Genomic DNA, 16,881 nt, shown 5'->3' with positions numbered 1-16,881 from the left:
GAACTGGTATTACTTAAAAGGACATAAATATGGCAGCCTCCACATGTTTCTCGCTGTAATGAAAATGTTTTTAAGTTGGTAGATAAGTCAGTGTCCCATAACACTGCACACACACTGTAAAGGGGCCCATACACTGGTCGATTTCAGCTTTCGATCAAAATCGATCAATTGGAAATCAATTGCCGATCGATTGGCAGATTGCCGATCGATTGAAAGATCTAGGTGCCAGCAGTAGAACGATGGCCCACAGAGTTGCATTGGATCTAATGGTCCAATAATGCATTTTCAATAGATTTGCAATTGATTTCATTCTGAAATCTATTGGAATTCTGTTCCTAGTGTGTGGCACACATTGGATAGATTCCTGTCAGATTCGACTTGACAGGCATCTGACAGAAATCTATCTGATGGTCGAATCTGCTGTAAATCTATAAGTACAGACACAAACCGAATCAAGAAAAGTACCAGGGAAATTTAATCAAACACCACTGTCAAAAAGACAACCCTCTTGGTACAGGGTCAGGTGCTATATACCTGCTAATATATACGTAAGTTAATCTAAAAAGGAGGCAGTACACTATAAGTATTGCTTATGCAGTGAAATCCATAAATGAGACTAGACAGTCAGATACTGCAGGGGTCTTTGCTGATCCCCCTCCACTCTATCACAGTGTGTGTGAGTGGGGTGTAGCTATCCCACAGATCGACTGAAATGCACACTGCAAAGGTGGTACGGACCAGAGTGGAAAGCTTACTGTGACCCTGTAGTTCACCCCAGCTTACCCCTCAAGAGTACTGATCCTAGATACCACCCTATATACAAGGGGGGGGGGCTATTTACAAGTGCTTAGAAAATGTGCATAGTGCTGTACATAAAGACCCTAATGAGATCACATTTCACCATAAAGGCTTCCTCAGAGAGTGCTATACATATGTTACATAGTGCTATACATAATACACATCACCCCAAATAAAATCAGAAATTGCCCCCCATAGTAGCCCAAGTCAGAGCTGGATGCGCCGTGTTCGGCGACTGAATATATACTGAGGAGGCAGGAAGAGGATGGACTCATCCCTTGGGCCACGCCCATCGTCCACGGAGGATTTTCAATCCTAAAAATAGTATTTTTAAGGCGTACTGTAGGTCGGGGACCATTGTCCCCATTATCGCTTACCTCCCCACAAATGCGCTCGGTAATGGGGCCTGAGTGGGGCCTCTGTTTCACCCCGTCTAAGCGGTGGTCGCCAGGATGCGTTCCACCAGCGGGGAAAGGGGTGGAGTGTGCGTCCCAAGAGCGTCTGCGTCACTTCCGCGCTCCAGATACGTAGGGCGCGCGGAGAAGGACGTCATCCACAACACCGCCCATTCACTTACTCTGCTTTGTCTATAGCGAGGGGCGGCGATCATGCGCCTCACAGGTAACGCCCCCGTCGTCATGGTAATCTGTATATACATGCATCTCCGCATGGAGATGCACCGAATACGAGACAATCAGCCATAATGTATGTACAGATCTTCCATTAGGGAATGTATATTACCGTAAGGGATGTATGTATCCATCATAGAGTTAGGACCACACAGGGAGGACAAAAAAAGGGCCTTTATATCATTATATTCCAGGGGATATAGTCGAGGGAATGGAGAAGGATTGCAGGAAATTCCAGTTTATGGAGTCAGTTCAGACAGATGAAATGAATAGTGTAAATAAGGACACTTATCCATATACCAATCAATATATGAAACAATAAGTCTCAAAAGCTGAAAAAGGATACAATAACCAAGGGGGGGGTTTTTTGGGGGGGGCCCTCCATAATAAGGATCTATAGAAAACAGGCGAGGTTAAAATCCTCATTCAGTCCCTTTGGTGAGATCGTGTCCAGACGAAAAATCCACTGGGACTCAATCTGTGTCAACTTCTGATCGAAGTTGCCCCCTCTAAAGTCCTTTTTCCATGTCTGTATCCCCCAAAACTGTATGTCAAAACGTCTAGGGGCATGGAACTCATTCATATGTTTTGCAATGGATGTGTCCCTCCTGTGCTTGATGTCCCCCACATGTTCAAGCACCCTGTCCTTCAATTGTCTGGTCGTCTTTCCTACATACCATAGATTGCAGGGGCACCTGGCCCCATAAATGACACCCCTACTTTCACAGTTAATAAATGATAATATGTTGAAAGTTCTGCCATTAGAGGGTACTGTAAATTGCTTCATAGTGGGAATATATTTACAGGCCTTGCAATGGCCACATCTAAAAGACCCTACTGGCTTTGGTGGAAGCCACGTTTCTCTCGGGGCAGAATGGGGGGTGTAGGTGCTATGGACCAGTATATCTCGCAGGTTGGATGACCGTCTATACGTTATTGCTGGGGTGTCAGGAAGATGTTTAGATAGGTCCTTATCCTTCTGCAGGATAGGCCAATAGTGTCTTATTATCTCAAAAACTTTGTGTGAGTCCTCAGTGAACGTCCCGATAAGACGGGGTATTTTCAAAGTTTCTTTGGGGGAGGAGCCAGTGTTCCGACCATTTCTTTCATTGGAATTTCTTAAGGTGACTTCACGGGGGGTCTCATATGCTCGTCTATATGCATGTTCAATAACATGATCGGGGAAACCTCTTTGTCTAAAACGTTCTTTAAGGAGTGTACATTCTCTATCAAAGGACTCCAATGTTGAACAGTTCCTCCTAGCTCGGAGAAACTGCCCAATGGGTATACTCCTGCGTAGAGAACTCGGGTGGGAACTCTCCCATCTTAGTAACGAGTTCGTGGATGTGGGTTTCCGGAATATCTCAGTTTGTATCCTTCCCTCCTCCACCGTGATTTTAAGGTCTAGGAAATTGATCGTGTTCTTGTCGATTTCATGTGTGAAATGCATACCAATCTGGTTGCAATTCAGAATTTCCACAAAATCGATGAACACATTTCTGTCACCATCCCATAATATAATGATGTCATCTATAAATCTCCCCCAATAGAGAATGTGGGAGGTAAAGAATGCAAGGTCCTCATTGAACACATGAACATCCTCCCACCAGCCCAGGAACAGGTTAGCATACGAGGGGGCACAAGCCGTCCCCATCGCACTGCCCCTGAGCTGGTGATAGAACAGGCCCCCAAACAAGAAAACATTATGAGTCAAGATAAATTCAAGAAGGTTAATGAGCAGGCGATTATGTAGCTCTAGGTGCTGTCCTCTAGTTCGCAAGAAGTACTGCACTGCTGCTATCCCTAAACCATGGTCAATATTACTGTATAATGACTCAACATCAAGACTCGCCAGCAAGGTAGTCGGTGGTACCTCAATGTCCTGTATTTTTGTCAACAGGTCCTTCGTGTCTCTTATATAGGATGGTAGGGCCTCCACAAAGGGTCTTAAAAACCTATCTACATATTTGCTGGTTTCGTCTGTCAGATTGCCACAGCCTGATACTATGGGCCTCCCAGGTGGGGGCAGTTTTTCTTTGTGTATCTTAGGTAATGCATAAAACACCGCTAGTCGTGGGAACTTGGTGGAGGTTTCCAGTCGTGTATAGTCTGTTGGATCAAGGCAGCCCTCAGTCATAGCATTCTTTAAAATTTTACACAAATTTTCAGCATGTCGTTTAATAGGGTTTTCCCGGATAATGGCATATTGGGACTCATTTCTTAAAATTGTCAGGCACATTTGTTCATACATGTCCTTGTCCATGATGACTATATTCCCCCCCTTATCTGCTGGTTTTATAACGAGATTATCGTTCTTTCTCAGAGTATTAAGTGCTGATCTCTCGTTTACAGTAAGATTATCATGTAGGGGGGTGCGAGTGGTTTCATTCTCCAGTCTCTTAAGCGCCCTAGTCACCATATCAACAAAAGTGTATATCTGTGGGTACTGGGACAATGATGGACAATATTTACTCTTAGATTTGAGCCCACTAGGTGGAGCCAGAGGTGGAATACCAGTATCATTTTCTATTAACAGTTCTTGTAATGCTTCAAATGCCTCTTTCTCGTGTTTATCTGTGATCTTTTGCTTAGCTTCCTTTGTTTCGTACATCTTGACAAGTGCCAATTTGCGGGCAAAAAGGTTAACATCCTTGACCCATTCAAATGCACAGAATTTATTAACAGGTACAAAGGTTAAACCTTTGGTGAGTAATGATTCTTCAGTAGTTGTTAGTGTATGTGAGGACAGATTCACCACCCTCAATTGTGAAGTCGGATCATGTATATTTACCACTGGTGTATCTGGTTCCTGTGGCCACCCCTTCTTTGTCCCGTATACCCCCACTGCTTGCGATCTCTTAAAGTATGTTGTTCCTGTTTTGTCATAGTTTTTGGATCTACACATTGTGGATCTGGGGACTGGGGGGGGTGGTCTAAAAAAGACTGTTGATATTTATTAACCCTTTTATGATGTTGTTCTCTCGGGGGATTGCGTTGACCACGTGGAGGATGTTTTTTCTTTTTATTACGTGTTTTAGGTGACACCTGACTGGAAGCGTTAGACTCACTTCCGGATTGTGTCTCTATATCAGATATAGTCACAGTTTCACTCCCCGGTTCTGGCTGTTTAGGCTTCTCTGCCCAGGTGTATACTAACCCTCTCTTAAAGTCGGAACTATCTCTCATGAATTTCTTATGTTTCCTGCTCTTGACTTCTTCTGTATAGGCGTTAACTTTTCTTTCTAGTTTTGCCTCAAATTTTTCGAAGTCAGGATGTCCAGATAATTCTAACAGTATTTTTTGTTCCTGCGTTAATTTCGCTCTGACTTTATCTGCAAATTTTAATTCATAGTCATGTAAATATTTCATTTGCTCGAGGGTCTGTCTCGTTTTTAATTCATCCCAGCCAGTCATAAATAGTGTATCTTCTGTGTGGGAATGTAGTTTGGTCAGGTTTCGCAGACCCCTAACTGTGATCTGCTCCCTAAGGTAAACGCTAAAGGATGCCACTTCCCATGAGGATCTTACAAATTCCTTATATGTCTTGAAAATATCAACAAACACAGGTTCAATATCTGTATCATTGGTACCGGATTCCCTCTCTACATCACTCTCAACATTCTCTGCGTTAAAAAAATCTCTCGCCTCCTTAGTAAGCGTATCAATGGATGGAAGCCCTTCAGATAGGTAGGCCATTCCACTGTTTTAGAACAAATGGTGTTCGGTGCACCGTATAGACAATTAAGACCAGACACAAACCGAATCAAGAAAAGTACCAGGGAAATTTAATCAAACACCACTGTCAAAAAGACAACCCTCTTGGTACAGGGTCAGGTGCTATATACCTGCTAATATATACGTAAGTTAATCTAAAAAGGAGGCAGTACACTATAAGTATTGCTTATGCAGTGAAATCCATAAATGAGACTAGACAGTCAGATACTGCAGGGGTCTTTGCTGATCCCCCTCCACTCTATCACAGTGTGTGTGAGTGGGGTGTAGCTATCCCACAGATCGACTGAAATGCACACTGCAAAGGTGGTACGGACCAGAGTGGAAAGCTTACTGTGACCCTGTAGTTCACCCCAGCTTACCCCTCAAGAGTACTGATCCTAGATACCACCCTATATACAAGGGGGGGGGGCTATTTACAAGTGCTTAGAAAATGTGCATAGTGCTGTACATAAAGACCCTAATGAGATCACATTTCACCATAAAGGCTTCCTCAGAGAGTGCTATACATATGTTACATAGTGCTATACATAATACACATCACCCCAAATAAAATCAGAAATTGCCCCCCATAGTAGCCCAAGTCAGAGCTGGATGCGCCGTGTTCGGCGACTGAATATATACTGAGGAGGCAGGAAGAGGATGGACTCATCCCTTGGGCCACGCCCATCGTCCACGGAGGATTTTCAATCCTAAAAATAGTATTTTTAAGGCGTACTGTAGGTCGGGGACCATTGTCCCCATTATCGCTTACCTCCCCACAAATGCGCTCGGTAATGGGGCCTGAGTGGGGCCTCTGTTTCACCCCGTCTAAGCGGTGGTCGCCAGGATGCGTTCCACCAGCGGGGAAAGGGGTGGAGTGTGCGTCCCAAGAGCGTCTGCGTCACTTCCGCGCTCCAGATACGTAGGGCGCGCGGAGAAGGACGTCATCCACAACACCGCCCATTCACTTACTCTGCTTTGTCTATAGCGAGAGGTAAATCTATAAGTATATGGCCACCTTTACACTGCATCCCCCATTACCAGTGTCCAATGTACACAGCAGGGTGGGTGGCCATCTGTAATATACTGTATACTATGATGGTTAGAGAACACAATCACCACTATTGAGCTCCCAAGATCAGTTCTGAAAGGTTAAAAAAAATGTCCTATTACAAATGGAGTAGCAATAGGTGGTGCAGGGGTTGCAACATTGGGAATTCACTGTACATTAATATTATGAACAAAAATAATACTATGAATAAAATAATACTATGAACAAAAATAATACTATGAACAAAAAGGCCAAATCTGAGTTTTCCTGCTGGTTGGAATATGCAGCAATAAGAGAAGCGTGATTTGCATCCTGCTTTCTTGCCTTGATTGACAGAGCAAAGAGGTGGAGAAACATCACCCCACTCCACCCATCTAAAAACCCATACATGCTTGATTAAAGTTGGCGGAGATGGTTGATAATGACCACCTCAGCTGATAATCAGGGACGTCTACATGGCCCCTGACCGCCTACCACGCAATAAATAGATGTGATCTATCTGATCAACTCATCCGATGGACGGCCAACGGCCTAAAGACACCACTCTCCCACCCGCTATATAGCGCCACGCACTCGCCACTCCGTCATCCCCCCCCACATAGCAGAAGAACGCATTGTCAGTTACACAGCTGACCCACGTCTGTATGGGTCGGTCCAGCAATGTCACTCTAGGGTATTGGGTCCCGATCTCTGAGTCAGCAGGGCGTACGCACCATTAGGCTTATAGTTTTTAAACAACATCTAAAAAAGTGATAGTTCACACTGCAAGTGATTCAGAATTCCTGGTATTCAGTGGTGCTTTAGGCAAGATTCACACTGCGCGCTGCATAACGCACGTTATAATGTTAGTGAACTGCTGTGGAAACTGGATATACACGCAGCAGAGATGGAAAAGCCCCATAGAATTGTACATGCAATGAGTTGACATGCAGTATTATTCTGCAACGCAGCTGGAGCAGTGTGAAAGAACCTGAAGGCAAGGTTCACAGTGACAGCAGCATTGTGTTCCCTGCAACGGCCGGAAAGCAAGGGAACGGGAAAGCTGCGCAACACATTATCCATGCAGTGCGCCACATACAGTGAAGCCTACAGTCAATGAAACGTACGCTCCACTGTACTTCTAAAGTGGCCATTATGCAGTAAACATACTATCCATGAGACTATGAATGTCGCACTGCTTTTACACTGCAGTGCGACATTCTGTGTTACAATGCAGCCGTTATGAAGCACCGCTGTGCTCCACTGCGAAACAAGGCCCCTTACACACTTTAAACCTAAAGGTCATGTTGCACGGTAATAGTGCGACGATACATAAGATCACATTTCTCGATTATAAAAAATAATGATTTCATGTTTCTACACAACTGATCATTTTTAACAAAGAATGGGAAAATTTAACATTGTGAATGTATCGTGTGTGGCTTTTTTGTCATTAGCAGACTGGTTAGTTGCAGTCTCTCTCTCTCTCGCCTTTTCTCTCAAAAAAATATAAACTTTATGGGTATTTTTAAAGGACATCTGAAGCGAGAGGGATATGCAGGCTGCCATATTTATTTCTTTTAAGCAATACCAGTTGCCTGGCTATCTTGCTGATCCTCTGCCTCTAATACTTTTAGATCCTGAGCAAGCATGTAGCAGATCAGGGTCTCGACTCACAAAAGGGTGCTAACCTAGTTAGCACGCCTAAAAGCTTTGGACGTGCAAACTAGGGTGCTAAGTAGTTTGCACGTCCAAAGCTGGTACAGGTCGCGCACAAAAGTTTGCGCGAGTAAAGTTTTACGCTTCACACGTTAAGTTGATGCGTGCGAAATGTTGCATCGGGTGCGACCAAAACGTTGCACCTGATGCGTCTAAAACGTTGCACCCGGTGCAAAGGTTTAGGCACTTCAGGCGCGATTGTTTGGTCGCTCCTGATGCGACGTTTTGCGCGCACCAACGTAAAACGCACCAAGTTTTAACGCGCTAAGCGGCCGTTTTTGTGTCCTAAGTGGCTTTTCACAGACGTGCTAATGCTGGGAATACACGGTTCGTTTTTGCCTTCGTTTAAACCTTCGATTCGTTCGGTAAACGAATCGAGTGTTGAAAACGTATGTGAAAATAGTCATAATCTCATTATAGTTTCGATTAATAGACCCCAAAAACGAACGACTAGTGATCGAACATGTTTGATATTATCTCTCTTTATCCATCTAATCGAGCCATTGGTAGGCTTGATGGCTGTTCAGATCGATTATATATTCGTTTATGCTAGTCCGTCCCTGTAAAAAGGGATTTTCGTTTCGTTTCTTTGCAGCCTTCGATCATTGGAAAAACGAAACCATCAGAATCGGAAAAAAAAACGAAACCGTGGGTGGTGATATTAACCGTATGACTGATTATTTCGGGATCGAAAAGGACAAAAGGCACAATCGAAATGAAGGTTTAAACGAAGGCAAAAACGAACCGTGTATTCCCAGCATAACACTTAGCACTCTTTTGTGAATCAAGCCCCAGGTGTTTCTGACATTATTGTCAGATCTGACAAGATTAGCTGTATGCTTGTTTCTGGTGTTATTCAGACAAATAGATCAGCAGGGCTGCCAGGCATCTGGTATTGCCTAAAAGGAAATAAATATACCAGTCTTATATTCTTCTAACTTCAGTTGTCCTTTATATAGACATTTCATTGGATATTTGAAGTGAACAAGGACAAGAGTGAAACAAGCAAATGACACAAAAGCACTATGTAATCTGTTAACTTTAGACTTACGAGTCTCAAAGAAAATACGATAAGATGCCACCATATTTACAAAGAAAATACCCTGCATTTTTTGGCTATGAATAATGGGAAAATCCGGGGTCAGAGTCGAAGTGACTATCTGCATTTCATGTGACTTGAACCAGTTAATAAGCAAACACAAACCAGGAAGTTTTTAATCAGGATGATACCATTTACTGGCTAACTTTAAAAGAATGAGAGAAGCTTTTAGCCAATAAATAGTACCATACCTTACAGTTGTTTAGCAAGGTCACTTTGCATCATCAGAGACACATCTTGAGGGTGCAGAGAGGCCGGTCCTGCGAAACACTGTAAGATAGACGGGAGCACTTCCCATCGGGGGCCTCCTCTGCAACCTATCTGCACAATGGAAAATACACAGCAATTTTTTTCAAACCCCCTTTATCTATACCTGTAGATGTACCCCAGTTCTCAAAACTTTATTTACACAGTTTTACAGGGTTTTTTAAATTTGGGGGTCACATGACTACCATTTTGATTTGATAATCTTGCATCTTATCACACCATCCTAAAATACGGGTTGTTTCATTACCACCCCGCCCCACACCCATCGGGAACAGCAGAAGGGAGGTTAAAGCACACCTGATTCAAGCAAAGCTACCTATGCTAAGCACAGAAGTATGTTTATGCTGGATCCACACACCTCAGTGCATTGTATGTTCCCTCCCCTGGTTCCCCCGGTCCCTATAATTGCTTACATTTGAAAAAGGCGCCTGTTTAAAACGGTGCAGAATAGCGGTAGTAGAATATCAGTACATTTACCGATATTCTACAACTCATTCTAGTCAAATAGTAAAATGTTGGTAACATTTACCTATATTTTACTATGACCTAACTTCTCCCTACTCTCACACCGAACTATCCCCGATGGTGCCTAACTCTTAGCGTCCCTCTCGTGGTGCCTAATCCATAACCCCCCACCCCCATTGGGAAACTAACCTTTATCCCCCTCCTCCAGTGGGTAGCTGATCTTAATGTCCTGCCCATTCTTATGCTGGGAATACACCATGATTTTTTTTTTTTTGGGGGGGGGGGGGGGGGGGCAGATAGATGGCTCGATAGATAATTTCCAACAGGTTCGATCTGATTTGGATAATTTTTCTGATCGATTTTCTCATAGAAGTGAATGGAAATTGATCGGAAAAACTATTGGAAAACGATCGGCCAGTAAATCTGCTGAAAAAACTCATTGTGTATTCCCAGTATTAGGGTGTGTACACATACCACAATTTTGATTGACCAAGGTGGTAAACCTGGTCAATCAAGATTGTAATTACTCTATTCACTGTTCGGGGACTACAGACTTTTATGCAGGGCTGTGGAGTCCAAAAATCCACTGACTGCGACTCCTCAGGTTAGGATTCCACTGACTCCTCTAATGTGCAGGTACTCTGCAGGGGAATCTTCCTCTATTACACATTCTTCATGCACAATCTGAACATGGATTGTGTAATCCACAATCTGAACTAGGCTATGTAACTGTGGGTACATGTAAGAGTGATGTGCAGGTACTCTGCAGGGGAATGAGGCGATTCTTCCTCTATTACACATTCTTCATGCACAATCTGAACCAGGTTTATGGGTGATAGACAACACCTCTGTGTTCAATGGGCACAACATTTTCAGTGGATTCCCTGCAGCTTTGTGGGGAGTGCATATGTAGAGTATAGTACTACTGTGTAACAAAGTATACCGGAGACAGATGAAATTAAAGTTTTATACATAACTGTGGCTTCCTGCAGCCCCTTTCAGGCTAATCAGCCCCTCGCTGTCCTCCTCCGCCACCTGGATCTTCTGCTATGGGTCTAGATACTTGAGCCAGTCAGGCATAGTGCGCATGCATACACTCCGACGTCGGGAGCATGCTACACCTGCGCAGCACTATTGCGCAGGTGCAGAATGCTCCTGGCTGTGGGAGCGGACATGTGGCCGGACTACGCTGACTGGCTGAATTACCGGGACTCATAGCAGAAGATCCAGGTGGCGGAGGAGGACAGCGACTGGATTAGCCGGAAGGGAGCTGGAGGAAGTCCCAGGTATGTATAAAACTTTTCTTTTCATCCGTCTCAGGTACCCTTTAACCATTTCAACCCGCGGGGATTTTTCAACTTCAGAGCATCATAGCAATTTTCATCTCCCATTCATTCGCTAATAACTTTAGCACTACTTATCACAAGTTGATCTATATCTTGTTTTTTCCGCCACTAATTAGGCTTTCTTTGGGTGTTATATTTTGCTAAGAATTATTTTTTTATAAATGCATTTTAACAGGAATATTAAGAAAAAAATTGAAAAAATCCATTATTTCTCAGTTTTCGGCCATTGTAGCTTTAACCGCTTGCCGCCCACGTCAAGCCAGTAGGCGTGGCCGCGGCGGCAGCCCCAGGACCAGCTAACGCCAATTGGCGGAAAGTCCTGGGGCAGCAGTTTACGGGTGAGCGCGCGCACGCTGCGCGCGCATCTCCCGCTTGGTGGGCGGAGCTGAGCTCCGCCTTCGCTCGGGAGACTGGTACACGGCGAAACCGCCGTGTATTTACATGTGCAGCGCTGCGATCGCTCTCTTGTCCCCCAGAGGGACAGCCGTGTCACACGGCTGTCCCTCTGGGGGACAAGAGAGCGATCGGCTCTCATAGGCAGAAGCCTATGACAGCCGATCGCCGTGATTGGCCGGCTGGGGGGAGGGAGGGGATTTAGAAAAAAAAAAAAAAAGAAAATGGCAAAAAAAATTTAAAAAACAAACAAATATTTATAAAAAAAAAAAAAATAAACACAGGGGGGGCGATCAGACCTCACCAACAGAGAGCTCTGTTGGTGGGGAGAAAAGGGGGGGGGGGGATCACTTGTGTGCAGAGATATACGGCCCTGCAGCTTGGCCTTAAAGCTGCAGTGGCCAATTAAGGGAAAATTAGGCTGGTCACTAGGGGGGTTTACCACCATGGTCCTCAAGAGGTTAAACATAATCCATTCTACCATAATTAAAACCCATGTATTTTATTTGCCCGTTTGTCTCGGTTATTACACCATTTAAATTTTGTCCCTATCACAATGTATGGCGCCAATATTTTATTTGAAAATAAAGGTGCATTTTTTTCGTTTTGCGTCCATTACGATTTACAAGCTTATAACTTAAAAAAATGTTCGTAGTATACCCCCTTCACATGCATATTTAAAAAGTTAAGACCCTTAGGTAACTATTTATGTTTTTTGTTTTTTTAATTGTAATTTTTTTTTCCCATTAAAAATTTTATTTGGGTAATTTTTTGGTGTGGGAAATAAACAGTTAATTTTAAATGTTAAAATGTGTGTAAATTGCCTTCAAAAATGTATGTAGATGTAGTTTTACTATTTGGCCACAAGATGGCCACATTGAGTTTTTTATTTTTATTTTTTTTATGTCCTCCTCGCTTCCCGGAAGGATAAGGAGGACATATAACTTTTTTTTTTTCAGAAAAAGTCTCTGATAAGAGACCATCGTTTTTTCTGCTGGGATTCGGTGATCAGGAACCATGTTCCCGTTCATTGATCTCAGGGCTACAAGGAAGCACGCCGAAGCGCGGCACAACGGCAGAGCAGCTGCCTGGTCATGAGGATCATGTCTGGGCGGCTGAAATGGTTAATTCGTAATCACCAAACCAATTTTTAACAACATATCAAATTATTTGATTTAATGAGCAAAGGGAGTGCATAAAATTGCATAAACCAGCATCAGCTCAGTATTATTTCCATCTCATTGACCATATCTATTAGTGACACAGCTACGCATCAGGCTTTATTCTTACAGCATAGATGTTATTTAGTATATATAAGAGATTCCTGTGTACACATCATATATACTCTACAGTCACAATCAGATATGTATATCTGACTTTAAAAATACGTGGACTGCTTTATTGAAGCAGCACAAGTAACTAATTTTGATTGGTTTATTTCATTTCTGTGGACTAAGCACAGCTATTACTGTATGTATAAATTATTTATGATGACTATTATCTGAGAAATAGAACATTTTATCATATTTTCTATTTTAATTACAGTTTATATTCATTAGGATTCGGAGTTGGTGCATTTTTTCCCGACTCCGACTCCAGTTATCCAAAAATTGCTCCGACTCAGACTCCACAGCTCTGCTTTTATGCCAATCAAACCATTAAACAGCATACATTCTAAATCTGATAAAGGGCAACCTTACATTTGTAAAAGTCCATATAGAGAGATGTGCCTACTATTTTCCAGTGCTACCGAAGGATTCCATGTGCTTTGTAGTGTTGTGGGTCACATGCTCAGATGAGCTTTACATGTAAGCCCGTATTTGTCAACATACACTGACTTTATTTACAGACACATGCTTTCTAAAGTATGACATCTTCATGGAAGATCTTTATATCACATCCTAATATCACAAACAGCTCATAATGCAGGTACAGGAAAGGTTATTAATTACACTCTTATGTTATGGGCCCCTGGGCTTTACCTGAATCAGGGGATATTCCTTTGTATGGCATTTCCAGTTATACATGTAATCAAATCATACCTTAAAGTGACTCTGTAACAAAAATTACAACGTTTTTTCTACCATCCTATAGAGTTCCTAAACCTATTCTAATCTGTTCTGGCTCACTGCAGCACTTTGTACTATCACGGACTCTGTAATAAATCAATGTATCTTTCCTCTGTCAGACTTGTCGGCCTGTGTCTGGAAGGCTGCCAACTCTTCCGTGCTGGTCTGTTCCTCTATGCACACTCCAGTGTGTGTTTTATTTACATAAGCCAGCAGCTTCTCTGCTATCTTATCAGTGATAGAAGAGAGCTGGATAAAAATCCTCCTCTGTTAGGCTGTGAAAGTAGCTGGCTGACACATACTGATGAATTACAAACACAGGCAGAGCTGTCTGCAGGAAGCCTGTAATGTTCAGTGCATGAGAGAAGAAGGGGACAGAAGGTAAACACACAAATGATCTTCTGAGATTCAAAAGGAAAGCTGTATACAGCCTGCTTGTGTATGGATGTATTTTCTATGTGTGGACATACTGTACATCAACCTACTTCCTGTTTTGGTGGCCATTTTGTTTGTTTATAAACAAACTTTTTAAAACTGTTTTTGACTACTTTTAATGCGGTGGGGAGCGGCAAAATTGTGACAGAGGGTAATAGGAGATGTCCCCTAACACACTGTTATGTTTACTTTTGTGCGATTTTAACAATACAGATTCTCTTTAAGACTAGTCTCTGAGCTGCAGATGAATAACAAGCTGCACCTGGCACTAAAACAAGGCTTTCTAACAAAGAAACTACCGTAATATGAATTTTAAATGACAATGTTTCTATATATTTTTATTTAAATAAATACATTTCATTTTAAATAACACCTTTAACTACCTCTTTAGCATACAAAGATCATGCAACTGATTTCACCAGTAAAATTTACACAATAGGCAACCCTGCCTGCCAAACAACTCACTGTACATTCCTTCTCACTAACAGATTTACTCTGTAAGCATTGCATAATGCACGTGTTATAATGAGTGTGAACTGCAATGGAGAATGGACATAGACTTTAACCACTTAAGGACTGCAGTCATAAAACCCCTTAAGGACCAGAGCCTTTTTTTCCATTCGGACCACTGCAGCTTTCACGGTTTATTGCTCAGTCATACAACCTACCACCTAAATGAATTTTACCTCCTTTTCTTGTCACTAATACAGCTTTCTTTCGGTGCTATTTGATTGCTGCTGCGAGTTTTACTTTTTATTATATTCATCAAAAAAGACATGAATTTTGTCAAAAAAATGACTTTTTTAACTTTCTGTGCTGACATTTTTCAAATAAAGTAAAATTTCCTATACATTTGAGCGCGAAAGTTATTCTGCTACATGTCTTTGATAAAAAAAAAAACATTCAGTGTATATTTATTGGATTGGGTAAAAGTTATAGCGTTTACAAACTATGGTGCCAAAAGTGAATTTTCCCATTTTCAAGCATCTCTGACTTTTCTGCGCACCTGTCAGGTTTCATGAGGGGCTAAAATTCCAGGATAGTACAAATCCCCCCCAAATGACCCCATTTTGGAAAGAAGACATCCCAAAGTATTCAGTGAGAGGCATGGTGAGTTCATAGAAGATTTTATTTTTTGTCACAAGTTAGCGAAAAATGACACTTTGTAACAAAAAAAGAAAAAAAAAAAAAAGTTTCCATTTCTTCTAACTTGCGACAAAAAAAAATGAAATCTGCCACGGACTCACTATGCTACTCTCTGAATACCTTGAAGTGTCTACTTTCCAAAATGGGGTCATTTGTGGGGTGTGTTCACTGTCCTGGCATTTTGGGGGGTGCCTAATTGTAAGCACCCCTGTAAAGCCTAAAGATGCTCATTGGACTTTGGGCCCCTTAGCGCAGTTAGGCTGCAAAAAAGTGCCACACATGTGGTATTGCCGTACTCAGGTGAAGTAGTATAATGTGTTTTGGGGTGTATTTTTACACATACCCATGCTGGGTGGGAGAAATATCTCCGTAAATGACAATTGTTTTATTTTTTTTACACACAATTGTCAATTTATAGAGATATTTCTCCCACTCAGCATGGGTATGTGGAAAAATACACCCCAAAACACATTATACTACTTCTCCTGAGTACGGCGATACCACATGTGTGGCACTTTTTTGCACCCTAACTGCGCTAAGGGGCCCAAAGTCCAATGAGTACCTTTAGGATTTCACAGGTCATTTTGAGAAATTTCGTTTCAAGACTGCTCCTCACGGTTTAGGGCCCCTAAAATGCCAGGACAGTATAGGAATCCCACAAATTACCCCATTTTAGAAAGAAGACACCCCAAGGTATTCCATTAGGAGGATGGTGAGTTCATAGAAGATTTTTTTTTTTTGTCACAAGTTAGCGGAAATTGATTTTAATTGTTTTTTTTCACAAAGTGTCATTTTCCGCTAACTTGTGACAAAAATAAAATCTTCTATGAACTCACCATACTCCTAATTGAGTACCTTGGGGTGTCTTCTTTCTAAAATGGGGTCATTTGTGGGGTTCCTATACTGCCCTGGCATTTTAGGGGCCCTAAACCGTGAGGAGTAGTCTTGAAACCAAATGTCGCAAAATGAGCTGTGAAATCCTAAAGGTACTCATTGGACTTTGGGCCCCTTAGCGCACTTAGGGTGCAAAAAAGTGCCACACATGTGGTACCGCCGTACTCAGGAGAAGTAGTATAATGTGTTTTGGGGTGTATTTTTACACATACAGATGCTAGGTGGGAGAAATATCTCTGTAAATGACAATTATTTGATTTTTTTTACACACAATTGTCCATTTACAGAGAGATTTCTCCCACCCAGCATGGGTATGTATAAAAATACACCTCAAAACACATTATACTACTTCTTCTGAGTACGGCGATACCACATGTGTGACACTTTTTTGCAACCTAGGTGCGCTAAGGGGCCTAACGTCCTATTCACAGGTCATTTAGAGGCATTTGGATTCTAGACTACTCCTCACGGTTTAGGGCCCCTAAAATGCCAGGGCAGTATAGGAACCCCACAAGTGACCCCATTTTAGAAAGAAGACACCCCAAGGTATTCCGTTAGGGGTATGGTGAGTTCATAGAAGATTTTTTTTTTGTCACAAGTTAGCGGAAAATGACACTTTGTGAAAAAAAAAACCAATACATATCAATTTCCGCTAACTTGTGACAAAAAATAAAATCTTCTATGAACTCACCATACTCCTAACGGAATACCTTGGGGTGTCTTCTTTCTAGAATGGGGTCATTTGTGGGGTTCCAATACTGCCCTGGCATTTTAGGGGCCCTAAACCGTGAGGAGTAGTCTTGAACCCAAATGTCTCAAAATGACCTGTGAAATCCTAAAGGTACTCATTGGACTTTGGGCCCCTTAGCACAGTTAG

General features: G+C 42.3%; 1 protein-coding gene across 1 annotated transcript in view; it reads right to left on the bottom strand.

Annotated features, from left to right (window-relative positions):
• Window positions 1–16,881, bottom strand: part of SCARB2 (scavenger receptor class B member 2) — an 87,289-nt gene that overhangs the window by 47,546 nt on the left and 22,862 nt on the right. The gene's annotated exons all lie outside the window — the stretch shown is intronic.

Source organism: Hyperolius riggenbachi, chromosome 1, assembly GCF_040937935.1.
Source record: "Hyperolius riggenbachi isolate aHypRig1 chromosome 1, aHypRig1.pri, whole genome shotgun sequence".
Classification (NCBI taxonomy): Eukaryota; Metazoa; Chordata; class Amphibia; order Anura; family Hyperoliidae; genus Hyperolius; species Hyperolius riggenbachi.
This window is presented reverse-complemented; position numbering and strand designations above follow the sequence as displayed.